The following is a 17,248-nucleotide window of genomic DNA, read 5'->3' as shown; positions in this document are numbered from 1 at the left end:
CGCCATGCTAGTCACAGTCTACCCCAGAATCAGGCAGAGTACGGAGAGATTTGCTTGTTTATAGTTAGTATAGGTATTCCACAACATGTATATACAATACAGACCAAAAGTTTGGACACACCTTCTCATTTAAAGATTTTTCTGTCTTTTCATGACTATGAAAATTGTACATTCACACTGAAGGCATCAAAACCATAAATTAACACATGTGGAATTATATACTTAACAAAAAAGTGTGAAACAACTGAAAATATGTCTTATATTCTAGGTTCTTCAAAGTAGCCACCTTTTGCTTTGATGACTGCTTTGCACACTATTGGCATTCTCTTGATGAGCTTCAAGAATGTGCAAAGCAGTCATCAAAGCAAAAGGTGGCTACTTTGAAGAACCTAGAATATAAGACGTATTTTCAGTTGTTTCACACTTTTTTGTTAAGTATATAATTCCACATGTGTTAATTCATAGTTTTGATGCCTTCAGTGTGAATGTACAATTTTCAAAGTCATGAAAATACAGAAAAATCTTTAAATGAGAAGGTGTGTCCAAACTTTTGGTCTGTACTGTATATCCAACTGAATTAACAGTCCTTCTGAGGACTAATCCAGCTGCATATATTCAGTGGTGATAGCAGGAGTTAGGCAGGGTATGTGGCAGACTGCAGTGCATATAGTGCAAGAGAGTCCATTGAACGTCCTGTCTGCTGTCAAAAGGTTGTTGGTTGGATAGCAGATAATGCTTCCAGTCACACTGCCACCACCACTACCACCCTGTCTTCCACACGGTCAAGTCTCAGTAGCTGTGAGTCTGGACTGCATATTCCTCACCTTGATCCTCCTTCCTCCCACCATGCCAAGTGCCCGGAGACAACTAATCCCACACTTGGACACTCAGAAGAGCTGTTCACTTTTCCATTTGTAGATTCGGGCCTCTCGCCCGACCAGCTTCAAGCGAGTCAAGAGGAGAACGTGTGTAGCAATGCCCGAACATTGGAGCAGCCACGGTCACACGAAGGCAACAGTGGGAAAGTGTTGCAAGAGGAGGATGATGAGGATGAGACACAATTGCCAGAAAGTCAGGAGGACCAGGGTGCGGAAGTGGAAGACGAGGTGGTGAATGATATAGTAACTGAACCAACCTGGCAGGGGGACATACAGAGCGAGGACAGCAGCACAGGGGGAGGGAGGCATAGCTCCTGAACAGGCAGGAAGAAGCAGTGTGGTGGCTGCAGACACAAGGCGGGAAAGCGTTCCTCGTAACGCCAACACGACGGAAGTTGCCAGTAAAACTGTTAGGTCTTCCCGAGTCTGGTTGTCTTTTAAAGACTGCAGATAACCCCAAAAAAGGCCATTTGAACCACCTGCCAGGCCTGCATCAGCAGGGGTAGCAAAACTGGCAGCCTGACCACCACCAGCATGATCAGGCACATTGCAGCAAAGCACCCGACTAAGTGGGCCGAACCCCAGGGTCCAGCAACAGTGACACCACTGCTTGTTCCGCTGTTGGGCGTGCACGCAATCCCATGTCCATGGCACTTGCAAAGATGCCTCCCACCCTGCAACTGTCATTGCACACTCAACTAGCACCATCAGCAAGCACGTCCAAGTCCTTGTCCCAGCAAAGTGTTCAGTTGTCCCTTCAGTCCTTGGAACGCAAGCGCAAATACGCAGCCAACGCCCCACAGGCCACACTACTAAATTCACACATTTTGTGACTGCGATCGAAATGTTGCCTTTTAGGCTCATGGAGACGGAAGCTTTCCGCAACCTGATGGCGGTGGCCGTCCCTCGGTACTCGGTCCCCAGCCGGTGTGCCGTCCCCGCATTACACGAGCACGTGTCCCACAACATTAGCCGTACCCTCAGGAACACAGTTACTGGGAAAGTCCACCTAATCACTGCAGCACTGCCTTGGCCAAGCGGCAACAGGCTGTGCTGAAGCTAATATGCTTAGGTGACAAACCTTAGAACGCTGAAGAGTTGTGGAGAGCTCTGAAAGAGCAGGCAGATCTGTGGCTGACACCACTGACCCTAAAGCCAGGCATGGTCATGTGTAACAATAGCTGGAACCTGGTGGCAGCTCTGAGGCGAGGCAGTCTCACACACGTACCATGTCTGGCCCATGTGCTTAACCTCGTGGTTCAGCGGTTTCTCAAAACCTACCCGGATCTGCTTGTCAAAGTACGCTGCCTGTGTGCCAATTGTAGAAAGTCAGCTACAGCTTGCCGCCACCCTTGCCGTGCTTCAGTAGCATTTGCATTTTCCAGCTCACCGGCTGATTTGCGATGTCCCAACGCATTGGAACTCTACACTGCAGATGTTGGAAAGGATTTGAGAGCAGAAGAGGGCAGTTGTTGACTACCAGCATCAACAAGGCCATCGGTATTCAGGTCAGACTCCACACATAAGACCTCAGGAGTGGACATGGATGTCGGGCATATGTACCATCCTCCAAAATGGTGAGCGGCGATGACGCCATAATTAGCGTCACCATCCCGCTTCTCTGTCTTCTGAAATGCTCTCTGTTCACAATTAAAGAGGATGCATTGCAGGAGGAGCATGATGAGATGGAGCAAGAAACTATACAGGGTGAATGCACACAGCCCAGCCTCATCTCATCCCAAAGTAGACTGGGTGACAATGAGAAAGAGAAGGAGGAGGAAGAAGAGGAGCTAGTTTCCTGCGCTATAGATGGTACTACCTGCACAACTGTGATACCGTCTGTTCAGCGTGGATGGCCTGAGGACAGGGAGGAGGAGGAGGAGAGCATGGTCAGTCTTCCTCTTGGTGAGCACACAGAAGTTTTGCCTTTTAGCAGTCTGATACACATGGCTGAGTTTATGTTATGCTGCCTTTCCAGTGTCCCTCGCGTTGTCAAAATTTTGGGTGACAGTCATTACTGGTTAGTGACACTTCTAGACCCACCCACGCTACAAGGAGAACTTTCTGTCTTTTCCCTTGCAGGACAGGCCTAATAAAATGGTGCAGTACGAGAAGGCCCTTGTTACGGAATTATTTAAAAAATGCCCATCTGAAAACGCTGGCGGCAGAGGTCACAGTTCGTTGGACAACCAAGGAGTACAGGCAAGAGAGACGCAACTCCAATCCAGCAGAGGCAGGGGAACACCGTCAAAGTTCTGGGACAGTTTTCTCAGACCCTCCCATCCCAAGGAGGGAAAAGTTTCGGAAGATGGTGAGGGAGTACCTTGCCGACCGTACCATCGTCCTCTGTGATTCCTCTGTGCCTTATAATTATTGGGTATCCAAGCTGGACAAGTGGCATGAACTGGCTCTCTATGCCTTGGCGGTCCTGGCCTGCCCTGCCACTAGCGTTTTGTCAGAGCGGGTTTTTAGTGCCACTGGTGGAATTATAACCAATAGGCGCATGCGCCTGTCAACTGAAAACGCTGACTCTTATAAAAATGAACAAGGGCTGGATTGGGCCAGACTTCTCAACACCACTGAATGATAGCAGCATAACAAACTCAAATACGGTGGGTTTTTTTTGGGGAGGTCTAACTCTATTCCCATGCACCTCTGTCTTCACACCCAGACATGGGAATATACTTCATGATTTTGTCTATTTGCTCTTGTCCTCCTCATCCTCCATCCTCCACATCCTCCTCCATATCACCACCATATCTACCATATCACCATATCTACGTCTCTTGTTTTCAGGAGGCCCTCCGACCTCTACGTCTCTTGCAAGGGGCATTGGAGTGCCTCCATAATTTTTGGCAGCCGTTGCATTCACTGCATAGGCAAACAGTATGGGGACCCACTTCCTAATAATGATAATGGGAACATTGTTTTCAGGAGGCCCGCCAACCTCTACGTTTCTTGCAAGGGGCATTGGAGTGTCTCCAAATTTTTGGCAGCCGTTGCATTCACTGCATAGGCAAACAGTATGGGAGACCCACTTCCTAACAATGGGAACACTGTTTTCAGGAGGCCCTCCGACCTCTACGTCTCTTGTAAGGGACACTGGAGTTCCTCCATATTTTTGGCAGCCGTTGCATTCACTCCATAGGCAAACAGTATGGGAGACCCACTCCTTTTTAATGGGAACATGTCATACTCATTACTATAGCCCAGCTCCATGTGTCTTTAAATTGTTAGTAGGGTTTTTCCTAAATGTTGACAGCCATTAGACTCACTGCATACCTTATAACTGTATAGCAGACCCTCCCCTTTCTAATGGGAAAATTTTGTTACTGTGGCACAGGTTTATGTGTCATTAAATTGTTAGTGGGGTTTTTCCCAAATTTTAGCAGCCCTTGCAGTCACAGCATGGGCATTACCACTATAGGAGACCCGCTCCTTTATAATGAGAACATTTTTTACTGAGACCCTCTTCTATGTCTCTTCAAAGGGGTATTGGGTTGTGTCCAAATTTTTGGTAGCCCTTGCAGTCACTGCATACCCAATAACAGAATAGGAGACACACTCTTTAATAACGGGAACAACAAAGCATAGCCGACTGCTGGCCCTTTAAGAATAGTTAGGCTGTAAAAATAGTGTTTGTGACTTTCAGAGTCCCTCCTTCATAAATGAAACAGGATGTGTCTGATGAAGTGTCACACACCACATGGTCAGATAATGTAGTAAAATGTTAAAATGACATTTCCTGGTGAATGCATTTTTTCACCGTTGAAAGCAATGCAAAAGTGCAAAAACGCATCAAAAACGCTACGTGCGAACATAGCCCAAGGTGTGGAGGAGCATTTTTGTTTTTGGTTATTTATTTTGCCTTATATACAAGTCATTACCCTGGAAAGGATGTTCCTTAACATTTTTCCTAGGAAAATCCATTTTGGTTTAGTTTTGTATGTTTTATTGGGAGTCTGTGAGTCCGAAAAAGTGGTGTAATATCTCTGACAACATTGTTGACCGCAGTGGCTTAGGAGTCAGAAATGCTTCCAGGGGTCTTCCCCATGCTGTTCTGTTGCGCCCCTGAGGGTTCGACCGCCACAGGAATGCTGCACTTCTTTAACCCCTTAATAACATCTGACGTACTAATACGCGTCTGTGCCCTGGGACTTAAGAGCCAGACCCGTATTAGTACATCATGGCGATCGCGCGCGCACACAGGCTGTGCGGGCGCGATCGCCGCCGGGTGTCAGCTGATTGTCACAGCTGACACCCGGTACTATGTGCAGGGAGCGGTCCTGCACCGCTCCCAGCACATTAACCCCCGTGATGCTGCGATCGAAGTCGATCGCGGCATTGCGGGGGCAAGGGGAGGTGATCGGCGATACTCACCTCCTCTTCCGGCTTCCAGCGCAGTCTGCAAAGGCTTCCCGGGAGTTGCCATGACGACCCGATGTCGTCATGACAACATCCGGGTCACCAGAGAGCAGGAAGATTGCTTGGGCATGCGCAGTGCATCTCCAAGCAATCTTCACACTGTGCACTTCTGACAGCCTTCATGGCATAGGGATGGTGCTTCATTCCTGTGCCATGCAGGCGATCAGAAAAAAAAAAGTGAAAGTCCCAGAGTGGGACAAAGTAATAAAGTGTATAAACTGTGTGAAAGTGGAAAAAAAAAAAAAATGTGCAAAAATATTATAAAAAAATAAAAAAAATAATACACCAAAAATAAAAATATAATGTACCCATCAATAAATATTATTATAAAAAAAATTTAAAAAAACAATAAAAGTACACATATTTGGTATCGCCGCATCCGGAACAACCTGACCTATAAAACTGTCCCACTAGTTAACCCCTTCAGTGAACACGGTAAAAAAAAAAAAAAAACGAAGCAAAAAACAATGCTTTATCACCATACTGCCATACAAAAAGTGGAATAACACGCGATCAAAAAGACGCATATAAATAAAAATGATACTGCTGAAAACGTCATCTCGTCCCGCAAAAAACAAGCTGCCATACAGCTCCATCAGCCGAAAAATAAAAAAGATATAGCTCTCAGAATAAAGCGATGCTAAAAAATATTTTTTTCTATAAAATAGCTTTTATTGTGTATAAGCGCCAAAACATAGAAAAATGATACAAATGTGGTACCGCTGTAAACGTACTGACCCGAAGAATAAAGCTGCCTTATCAATTTTACCACACGCGGAACAGAATAAAAAAAAAAAAAAAAACAATTCCTGAATTGTTGGTTTTTGTTTATTCTGCCTCCCAAAAATCGGAATAGAAAGCGATCAAAAAATGTCACGTGCCTGAAAATGGCACCAATAACAACGTCAAGTCATCCCGCAAAAAACGAGCCGTCACATGACTGTCTGCCAAAATCTGGAAAAATTATAGCTCTCAAAATATGGCGATGCAAAAACTAGATTTTACAAAAAATGCGTCTTTTAGTGTGTGACAGCTGTCAGTCATAAAAACCCCATATGATTCTGGCATTGCTGTAATCACACCGACCCGAAGAATAAACTCGTCTAATCACTTATACCGCACAAGGAGCGACGTCAAAAATAAACTCTTGGGTTAGGATTGGGCTAGGGTTAGGGCTGGGTTTGGGGCTAGGGTTGTGCTGGGGCTAGGGTTGTGCTAGGGCGAGGGTTGTGCTGGGGCTAGGGTTGTGAAAGGGCTAGGGTTGTGCTAGGGTTAGGGCTGGGGTTGGGATTTTTTTCAAAAGTAAGAAAAAAAGATGACGATATGGCGACTAGTGTTGAGAGCAAGTGCTCGCTACTTGAGTTTGCATCGGGTGCTCTGGTATGCATTGAGTATCGTGGGTATTTGAGTGACATGCTCGAGTCTCTGCCCCATATGCTTCGCGGCCAAAAAACTTTACGGGGATTGCCTGCCATGCACGAGCGATCCCCGCATGTTTTTTTTTGGGTGTCTAATAACCGTGAAACATGCGGAGCAGGGACTCGAGCATGTCACTCGAGCACACGCTGTACATGGTGCATACCTGAGTACCCGATGCAAACTCAAGTAGCGAGCACTTGCGCTCAAGAATAATGACAACTTATTCAATATGATGACCTAATGTAAACAAATTCTGTGCCGTACCTCTGGGTTCAAAATGTTCACTATACACCTTAATAAAATCCTTGAGGGGTATAGTTTCCAAAATGGGGACACTTGTGGGGGAGCTCCACTGTTTAGGCACATCACGGGCTCTCCAAACGCGACATGGTGTCCGCTAACAAATTGAATGGAAAATCGGCTCAAATTGTTAGCGGACGCCATGTTGGGTTTGGAGAGCCCCTGTGTGCCCAAACATTGGAGCTCCCCCACAAGTGACCCCATTTTGGAAACTAGACCCCCCCAAGGCACCTATCTAGATGCATAGTGAGCACTTGGAACCCCCAGGTGCTTCACAAATTGATTAGTAAAAATGAAAAAGTGAAAAAAAAACCACTTTTTCATTTTTATGAATCAATTTGTGAAGCACCTGGGGTTCCAAGTGCTCACTATGAATCTAGATAGGTGCCTTGGGGGCTCTAGTTTCCAAAATGGGGTCACGTGTGGGGGAGCTCCAATGTTTGGGCACACAGGGACTCTCCAAATGCAACATGATATCCGCTAACAAATTGTCGGCTCAATTTGTTAGCGGATATCATGTTGCATTTGGAGAGTCCCTGTGTGCCCAAACATTGGAGCTCCCCCACAAGTGACCCCATTTTGGAAACTAGACCCCCCAAGGCACTTATCTAGATGCATAGTGAGCACTTGGAACCCCAGGTGTTTCACAAATTGATTCATAAAAATGAAAAAGTGTTTTTTTTTTTCACTTTTTCATTTTTACGAATCAATTTGTGAAGCACCTGGGGGTTCCAAGTGCTCACTATGCATCTAGAAAGGTGCCTTGGGGGGTCTAGTTTCCAAAATGGGGTCACTTGTGGGGGAGCTCCAAAGTTTGGGCACAGAGGGGCTCTCCAAACGCAATGTGGTGTCCGCTAACAATTTGAGCCGATTTTCCATTCAATTTGTTAGCGGATACCATGTTGTATTTAGAGAGTCCCTGTGTGTCCAAACATTGGAGCTCCCCCACAAGTGACCCCATTTTGGAAACTAGACCCCCCAAGGCACCTATCTAGATGCATAGTGAGCACTTGGAACCCCTAGGTGCTTCACAAATTGATTCGTAAAAATGAAAAAGTGTTTTTTTTTTCACTTTTTCATTTTTACGAATCAATTTGTGAAGCACCTGGGGGTTCCAAGTGCTCACTATGCATCTATAAAGGTGCCTTGGGGGGTCTAATTTCCAAAATGGGGTCACTTGTGGGGGAGCTCCAAAGTTTGGGCACACAGGGGCTCTCCAAACACAACATGGCGTCCGCTAATTATTCAAGCAAATTTTACAATCAAAAAGTCAAATGGCGCTCCTTCCCTTCCGAGCCCTGCCGTGCGCCCAAACAGTGTTTTTTCCCCAAGTATTGGGTATCTGCGTGCCCAGGGGAAATTGCACAACAAATTTTGGGGTCCATTTTTTCTTGTTACCCCTGTGAAAATCAAAAAAATTGGGTCTAAAGTAACATTTTTGTGAAAAAAGTTAAATGTTCATTTTTTTCTTCCACATTCAAAAAATTCCTGTGAAGCACCTGAAGGGTTAATAAAGTTCTTGAATGTGGTTTTGAGCACCTTGATGGGTGCAGTTTTTAGAATGGTGTCACTTTTGGGTATTTTCTGTCAAAAAGACCTCTCCAAGTGACTTCAAATGTGATGTGGTCCCTAAAAAAATGGTTTTGTAAATTTTGTTGGAAAAATGAGAAATCGCTGGTCAATTTTTAACCCTTATAGCTCCCTAACAAAAAAAAAAATTTGATTCCAAAATTGTGCTGATGTAAAGTAGACATGTGGGAAATGTTATTTATTAACTCTTTCGTGTGACATATCACTCTGATTTCAGGGCTTAAAAATTCAAATTTTGAAAATTGCAAAATTATCAAAATTTTTGCCAAATTTCCGTTTTTTTCACAAATAAACGCAAGTGATATCGAAGAAATTTTTCCACAATCATGAAGTACAATATGTCACGAAAAAACAGTCTCAGAATCAGGGGGATCCATTGAAGCGTTCCAGAGTAATTACCTCATAAAGTGACAGTGGTCAGAATTGTAAAAATTGACCTGGTCATTAACGTGCAAACCACCCGCGGGGCTTAAGGGGTTAATGGAGTGTGGAGTTCCTCCTCTGAGGTAAGGCCAGTGTGATGGTAGTTACCTAGCCTTTTGCATCCAACACCACATTTCCACCGGAGGGAGCTAGTATGCACTAGGTGTGTCTCCCCTGGTTACAGGGAGACTGGGGAACACAAAGTGGTAGGAACCAGTTAGTGGGTGTGGGTGGAGGAGCAGTTAGTTAGTTACACTTCTAATTTCATATTTAATAGTATGCCATCTTTGATCTTGGTTCTTGGTCTGTCAAGCGGTCTAAATTACTGTGTGTGATGTGACTTCCCTCCGGGAGCGCAGATCCTGTGTGGGCCTGCACCGGCATGGGACACAGCCCTCGTACCCCGATCTTTGGGACGAGAGGTAGGTTGCAGACAAGGAATGTCTCAACCCGGCCGAGGACCAGGATCAAGAAGGCCCAGGAGCTTTAGAGTGTGGCTCCCTAGCAAATGGGTCCCGGGGAGGATGCAGACGGAGCAGAGCACGCCACCTGTCCTCGCCTACCTGATCTATTCAGAGGGATTCCGGCTGCAAGAGGGGTACCGGCCCCCGACACCCGACCTCGTACTCTACGTCCAGGACGGGAAAGCCCGGTTAGGCCCTGAGGATCCCGCCGGGCCTCGGATGAAGAGGAATTGCCACCCGAGCCCTACACCTGAGAGGAGCTCAGAGGGAGATCTGGCCTATCTACTACACACACACAGACGGGAAAGGGTGAAGTCTGTAGTGCAGGAACACTCTGGTGTAGGGTTGCTACCGAACACTGGACTTCCTCGGAGGTAGTCGGACCCCCGTCCCTGGTGGCCGCAGGACTCCGCGAGGAGCAGGGAGAAGCCTTGCGCTGCTTAAGAGAACTGTGAGTAAAGCCTTGGAAATTCATCCCTATGGCCTCCGGACTGTTCATTACGCGCCATACCACGCGACGCGGTACCCGTACTCCCCGCACTACTACCCCCCTTCATCCTGTCTTGCCTGCCCTGAGGCCTTGCTCCGCCTGTGGGGAGCAGTGAGAACTTTAGCCGCCATGACACCAGGCCTCAGCGGACTGTAGCGGCGCTGGTGGCGCATCACCAGACACCACAGGTGGCGTAGTCGACAATTACCACTCAACCCGGAAAGCCCTAACATCATTTTTAATGTGACGGCCCTGGGCACGGAACGGGTCCAGGCCACGGCTGCATCCCCCTCAACATCTGACCCGGCTCCGAGTATCCCCCATCTTCCCAGGGCAGGGCTGCGAGCATCACAGTTCTCATGTCATTTGAGCATTGTTCCCATCGATTTGGGCAATTTTTAGGCCCTCTGCAGACCGCCTGGGGGGAGCCGCAAGAAAAATGCTCGAGTTTCCCATAGACTTACATTGGGCTCGTTGCTCAGGTCGAGCACCCGAGTATTCCAATTTGCTCGACCCGAGCATTTTAGTGCTCGCCCATCACTACATGCATTCATTTAGTTTCTGCCGTTTCTATGTAACAGTGTACTTTGATTTGAACTTAAATTTAGAAGATCATTCAGGAGAGGAGTGAAAGATGGCCAAATGGTTACAGCTGTTAAGATTTATGGGCGGGATATGAATCTGCCTCCAGAGTTTATTGAAAAATTAAAGCGGGCATTACCAGTGTGAGACATGTAATGACTGACAGTCTGCTCTCCTGATCTACATGTCTCACACTGGTAATACTCCCTTTTATTTATAATAAGCTCTGGAGGCAGATTCTCAGGGAGATCTATGTCCGGCCCATAGATCTTAACAGCTCATTTACATATAAGAAAAATGTAGATTTCTCTGGAATAAGACATCGGATCGCAGATATCAAAGCATCATTTAATTCAGCTTCCTATGACCTACATGGTCATATAAACTGCTTAGGAGGGGTGATCCTACTGACAGATCCCCTTTAAAGATACAGTTGAATAACATAAGAGATACTTCTGATATCTCCTAAAAGAAAACGTTTTTGTTTTCCAAGCATTTTATCATTTCAGAATTATTTTAAAAGGACTACAAAAAAAAAATCAACAGTGGCAGCAGATCCAAGGCCACTTGTAAATTGGTGGACAGAAATTGTGCTTCCAGGGATTCTGTACTTAAGGCCACGTTCCCACCTTCAGTATTTGGTCAGTATTTTACATCAGTATTTGTAAGCTAAATCCAGGAATGGATGAAAAATACAGAAGTGGTGACGTGTTTCTATTATACTTTTCCTTTAATTGTTCCACTCCTGGTTACAAATACTGATGTAAAATACTGACCAAATACTGAAGGTGGGAACGTGGCCTAAAGTTGTCGTACTTGTGGCCAAGTTGTCCAAGAAGTCTGTCTTCCCTTCTGGCTATTCTGCCCTAATCTCATCCCATGGATGGAATCGCAGATTCCTTGTTGATAAAAGTATACAGCTTCATTTCATCTGCTGACACAGTGGCCTTTACATCAGTTCCATTTGAAAGAATTCTTCAAATTTGGCTTAGCCAGTTGTCTCGAGTCGAGGACAATGTTATGAGAGATAAGATTCTTAAAACATTTTCTCTTCATAAATCTGCTGCAGACTTTTTATGTGACCAAGCTCTAGACTTTTCCATGTCTGTGGCATTATCCAGTGTTACTAGAAGTGAATTAAGCAATGGCTTTGGTCAAAGTTGCTGCAAATTGATTTGCAGGACTCCGTCTATCGGCTACATCAGTGATCTGTGGCACCATGACGGGAGCATTGAGAAACACCTCGGGGCATCCATGACTCCTTTTTTGATTATCTGGCCTGGCGTGACATTATCATTGCTGTGTGATACACATGTGACTTCAGGCCAGGCTGGATAATTAAAAGAAGATCCTTCAATGCCATCAAGTAAGATGCGGTTCTCAGGGAGAGAGTCCGATAACCACAGATCACTGACCTGGCCCATGGACTGGGTCCTGTGAATCAATTCAACTCTAGTCTTGGGCCATGCCATCTAAAAATATATATTTACTAGCTATTGAGCCCGTTCTACGCCCGGGTGGTGAGCATTTTTATTGGCATATGGTCTCCCATGCTGGTATGTGCTGCCCCCATCCTGGTATTTGTGCTCCCCAATCCTGTTCCTCCATCATGTTATGAGCTGCCCTCTTCCCTATCCTGGTATGCATGGCACACCTCATCCCCAATCCTGGTATGCATGGCACCCCATCTCATCCTGGTATGCATGGCCCCTTCATCCCATTTTGATATACATGGCACCCCTCATCCCAATCCTGGTATGTATGGCACCCCTCATCCCCCAATCCTGGTATGTATGGCACCCCTCATCCCCCAATCCTGGTATGTATGGTACCCAATCCCTCATCCTGGTATGCATGGCTTCCTCATCCTCAATTCTGGCATGCATGGTACCCCTCATGCCCAATCCTGGTATGCATGGGACTCCTCATCCCTATCCTGGTATGTATGGTACCCCTCATCCTGGTATGCATGGCACCCCACATTCCCAATGCTGGTATGCATGGCACCCCACATTCCCAATGCTGGTATGCATGGCACCCCTCACCCCCCAATCCTGGTATGCGTGGCCCCCCTCACCTCCCAATCCTGGTATGCATGGTCCCCTCACCCCCCAATCCTGGTATGCGTGGTCCCCCCTCACACCCCAATCCTGGTATGCGTTGTCCCCCTCATCCCCCAATCCTGGTATGCGGGGTACCCCTCATCCCCCAATCCTGGTATGCGTGGCCCCCTCATCTCCCAATCCTAGTATGTGTGGCCCCCTCATCTTCCAATCCTGGTATGTGTGGCCCCCTCATCCCCCAATCCTGGTATGTGTGACCACCTCATGCCTTTCATGCTGCACACATACAAAAAAAAACACATACTCACATTTCTTCCCTGTGCTCCAGCGCTGCTGTGTCCTGTTCTGCCAGATGCCAGGGGAGGAGTGTGGCGCTGGAGTACGCACGTGCCCATACCGCACTGTCCGGCACCATTTTGCTGAAGACACACTGCTAATGTGTCTTCAGTAAAATGGCGCCGGATAGCGCCACGCGCATACGCCGACGCCTTCACTCCTGCCCCGTCTCCAGCGAGAAGAGAGGCGCCGCGATAACGCTCCTCCCGGTCAGGGAAGTATGTAAGTATGGCGCCGGAGATCGCGGTATGCTTTCAGTGTCTACGCATACCGCGATCTCCGGCGCCATACACTCCTCTTACCTGTAACGGATCCATGCATTCTTCTGTCTGGAGTCACACTGCGCAGGCGTGTCGCGCTTGTGCAGTCTACAGAGGCTTCAGACAGAGGGACGCTTGTAGCGTTATATTATAGATATTCCTTACCATTACAATCCAGAACCTTGCTTGGGCTTAATGTGGATAAGATCTTAAAATCCTTAAAGGGAATGTGCTATCAGAAAATGAGCTATTGTTTAAATCAGGTTTTTGTGTTACATGTATTTTTTTACATCTATAAAGATTGTGATATGAAAAAAAAACAATTAGTAATCTTACACTTTTCATACTGACCACTGAGGATATGTTAGATTCATATTTCATTTCAGGAAGAGTTTACTGCAGTTTCCTTATCAGAGTCAGGATTACAATGACAGATAACACCTCTATATGCAGCTGATAACACAGGATCCAATCACAATAGGTGATGCTACAACTCCTCCTGCTCCCCCCTCTCCCCTTCACTTTTGCACAGGCTCATTAGATACTTCAATACAAAAGATAGGTTGGGATCTGACCATTGTGGCTATGTACATGTGTTGTTTCCTAAAACAGGAAGTTAGAGCCTAAAAAAGCCAGCGTGGACAGGGTGAAAAATGAAAGATTTCTGTTTTTTGTTTTAATTAAGATTGTAATATGGAAAACAAAAAAATAAATAAAAAAACATGGGATAAGTAAAAAAAAAAAAAAAAAGCATTTAACACAACAAGAGATTATTTTCTGATTACGCATTGCTTTTAAGCAACGAGAAAGGTTCTCAGTCCAGTGAGAACTTCACCTTCTTTCCCTCTCTGACCAGAATAAATGATTGATCTCCAGTATTTAAAATAAAATTTTCAAATAGACAGAGAAGATACAACTTCAAGCAAGATACCTTCTGCTCTTAAGAGAATCTAGGAACCAAAAAAATCAAGTTCTTTGACATCATGATTCAGATCACACTGGTGGGAGGGAGATTATGAGCTTCTGATTCCTGAGTTAATTCGGTTATCCAAAATGGGAATTCTCTAGGAGGAAGAACATTTCCATAAAGAAAGGGTTTTCATATGTCGAACTTCAGATCCTATTATCCCCAAGCTTCTTCAAGAATTTATAAACAAAGAGCCCTGAAGCAAGAGCACATTGAATAGTAAGAGGAGTCTATTACCTATTTTAGCCCAAAGAGAAAAATTCTCTGTCCCGACCAATGTTTAGTGGCCAGTGTGAACAGGTTGCTAAACTAGCTCTGAATGATTTGTATATAGTAATCTGTGCACTTGTGAAAGGGACTCTGTTAGAACGGAATGACTGTTCACATCAGGTACAGCTGTCTGATGCACATTGGGCAGACATTTGAGTGCACCTTTCCACCTACTTTTTTCCACCTATCTCCACCCTTCTATAGTTGTATAAAGCCAGAGGTGTCAATCAAAATAGAGGAGAGCAGAGATAGGGGGAAAACAAGAAGGTGGGAAGGTGCACTGAACTGGTAGACCATCGAGCACCTGTACTTGATTTGAACAGTCATTCTCTGCTGACAGACTCCCTTTAAAGGGACTCTTGTCAGCACAGAATGACTGTCCAAACCAACACAGGCGCTCGGTGCAACCTGGTGTTGTCAAACATTTAAAGGGACTGTCAGCAAAGGCACTTGGTGCATCATTGGGTGGCCAAACACTTAAAGGGACCGTCAGCACAGGCGCTCGGTGCAACCTGGTGTTGCCAAACATTTAAAGGGACTGTCAGCAAAGGCACTTGGTGCATCATTGGGTGGCCAAACACTTAAAGGGACCGTCAGCACAGGCGCTCGGTGAATCATGGTGTTGCCAAACATATAAAGGGATTGTCAGCACAGGCGCTTGGTGCAGCATGGTGTTGCCAAACATTTAAATTGACTGTCAGCACAGGCGCTTGGTGCATCATGGGGTGGCCAAACATTTAAAGGGACCATTAGCACAGGCACTCGGTGCATCATCGGGTAGTCAAACTTTTAAAGGGACTGTCAACACAGGTGCTTGGTGCATTATGATGTTGCCAAACATTTAAAGGAACTGTCAGCACAGGCGCTCGGTGCATTATGGGGTGGCTAAACATTTAAAGGGACCGTCAGCACAGGAGCTCAGTGCATCATGGAGTTGCCAAACATTTAAAGGGACTGTCAGCACAGGCGCTCGGTGCATTTTGGGGTGGCTAAACATTTAAAGGGACTGTCAGACTCAGCACAGGCACTCAGTGCATCATGGGGTGAACAAACATTTAAAGGGATTGTCAGCTCAGGCGTTCGGTGCATCACTGTGCTGCCAAACATTTAAAGGGACCGTCAGCACATGCGCTCGGGTGCATCATGGGGTGGCCAAACATTTAAAGGGACTGTCAGCACAGGCACTTGGTGCTCTATGGTGTGGCCAAACATTTAAATACATCTTCGCACCTGCTTGTTTTTCCTCTATTTCCACCCCCCTCTTCTTTGATTGACAGTTCTGGCTTCATAGAGCCAGAGAAGGGTGTAGATGGAAACCAAGCAGATGGGAAAGAGTATTAAAATGATTGGCCCCGCCATGATGCATTGATCACCTGTACTTAGTTTGAACAGTCACCCTTGTGCTGACAGAGTCCTTTAAGCACACCCATTCATCTTGGCCCTTCCCTGGCTCTATAATGCCTGGGTGGTGGATTTAGATGGAAAACAAGCAGGTGAGAAGGTGCGCTTAAATGTTTGGCCATGGTGCACCAAGCGTCTATACTTGGTTTGAACAGTCATTCTGAGCCAACAGACTCCCATTAGAAGTTATTAGCTAACAGCTGAGCCCCTTTTAGAATTGTTCTGATATCCTGGAAAAGCCAGGAGAGGTGAGCAAATCAGTTATGGGCTCAAAGAAATAACCCAGCATCTTCCAGCATCAGATGAACAAAGCCGCTAAAAGAAAGAAACAGACTCCCTAACCAGCAGCAATAAAACTTTCGACATGCCACCATGACATCTGCAATGCTACATCCTAATAATGCTACGATTTCTAAAGCAGAGGCAGGTGCAATTATAAAAGCAGCAGGCGGAGACCCCGCGATGTAAGAAATAAAGGACAAGCAGAGCAGACATTCAGAGCAACAAAAATAAAAGCTTTTTATTTGTTCATTTGAATATAAAACAGGCGTTATCACAGATGTACAAAGCGTACTGGTGGTTTAACATATAAGAAGGTTGCTGTCTTTTGCACATAAAAATTTTATTAATTCGTATCGTTTCAGCTGTGATTGGCCGAGTAAATGACGTTTTCTCAAACCAGTCTACACTCCATGAAGTAACGCTTCTGCTAACATTCAACTGATAGACAGGGACGCTCTTTCCCTGGGGTAAAGTGTCAAGCAGAATTAAATAGATCATTAAACAAGCACCATGAGGAATCTGTTGGACTGTGTGTGGTGTGTATGGGTTTATCTGCACTCTCCTCTCGGTCTACCCACATAAGATAAAAAAAAAGCACAAAAGTCACAAGACAGACATTACAAGATCCCATGAATGGTTTATCTACAGTACGCAGTCTAATACAGAATCTTCCTTTATTGCTGTTTCTTAACCTTGCCAGCACCAGAGAGGGCAGTCGCGCGTCATGTACGATGGGCACAATACACAAAGATCCGAAGAACTAGTATTTTACAATTTCCTATTTGCAGGCAGATAGTGCTACATGTTTCTGTCTTTACAACATCGTTGGTTGCCGTCCTTCCTAAGTGGATGATCGCTGCTCCTTGCTGTCTAATACCTGAGGTCAGATGCTGGCATATTGAGTCCACGCGACCAAAAAGAGCTCAACGGGTCGGTACTGCTTCCTTGTGAAGTGTGTTCAAAAGTCCCAACTACTAGAATCGTTTTACCGTCACAAACAACACAATCGTCTATTCATAGTTGACAAATGAAATAAAACCCATGAATGTAATGATGATTCCAGAGTAACAAAGTTACCCAAGAGAAGCATTAAATTCG

Source organism: Phyllobates terribilis, unplaced genomic scaffold, assembly GCF_046119375.1.
Source record: "Phyllobates terribilis strain yellow unplaced genomic scaffold, ASM4611937v1 Scaffold_4__5_contigs__length_816908805, whole genome shotgun sequence".
Taxonomy (NCBI): domain Eukaryota; kingdom Metazoa; phylum Chordata; class Amphibia; order Anura; family Dendrobatidae; genus Phyllobates; species Phyllobates terribilis.
This window is presented reverse-complemented; position numbering follows the sequence as displayed.